Below are 977 nucleotides of genomic sequence, written 5' to 3' on the forward strand. Positions count from 1 at the left end.
ACCATATGGAACCAAAATTAGAGAATCAAGGCCTTGTATATAAGATAGCTGGGAACTGGGAAACGCAATTAAACATTCAGTGTCATGTCTGGAAACAAGATAAACATGTTCCTGGGAGGTACAGTTTCGGAATAAGGGGCAGCCACTAAAGCCTGTAAAAAGGGGATATAATATATTTCAGAGGATTCTGTATCTTTTGAGTTTTCTGCCCCAGAACGTTGCGAATATTCTGCTGCAGAGGATATTATCTTTAACAGGCTGTCTCTGTGAAGATTCTCTGTCAACTTGCGATAATAGATCATAGATTTGAATAATTTGCAAGTGTTTCTAATCTTCAGGGAACATGAGCTGTGTTTAGACTGTCGTGATACAGGTTAATTTTACGCTACTGAGGATTAAAAAGTGTTGTTGCAATAGTAATTCTCGACCCCAGAACGTTTTGCATTATCTGCTGCCAAGGATATTATATTTCACATGCTGTCTCTGTGGAGGCTGCTGTGCCAACTTGCAAATATATCTTCCAGACTTGAATGATTTGCAAGAGTTGCTGGTGATCTTCTGACTTTATTTCCCTACTGGACATCGAAGCCTAGGGTGAGGGAGGCTCAGATTAAGTTTAAATAAAGTTAAGAAATAAAATTTGTGGACATAATTTTGGATGACAACTTAAGAGTAAATGACATAACCAAAGCTATGAAATAATTGAAACGAAATATAATTCTTCCATAATAAATATATAGCCATAGAGATTGGTGACACTGCAATAGAACACATGACATTAATAAGAGCTCGCTGCGGAAATGGGGCACACGGTTACAGAATAAAGCTCATGTATCGAAGCTCACTGGTGAATTGGGAGGCACAATTACAGATTAAGGGCCTTGTATATAATCTCGCTGGATAAGTGGCGAAACAACATAAAGAATAACGCTGATGTATGTCAGCATAAAAATTGGAAAGTCATGCTACAGTTCTTT

Source organism: Scyliorhinus canicula, unplaced genomic scaffold (genome assembly GCF_902713615.1).
Source record: "Scyliorhinus canicula unplaced genomic scaffold, sScyCan1.1, whole genome shotgun sequence".
NCBI classification, from domain to species: Eukaryota; Metazoa; Chordata; class Chondrichthyes; order Carcharhiniformes; family Scyliorhinidae; genus Scyliorhinus; species Scyliorhinus canicula.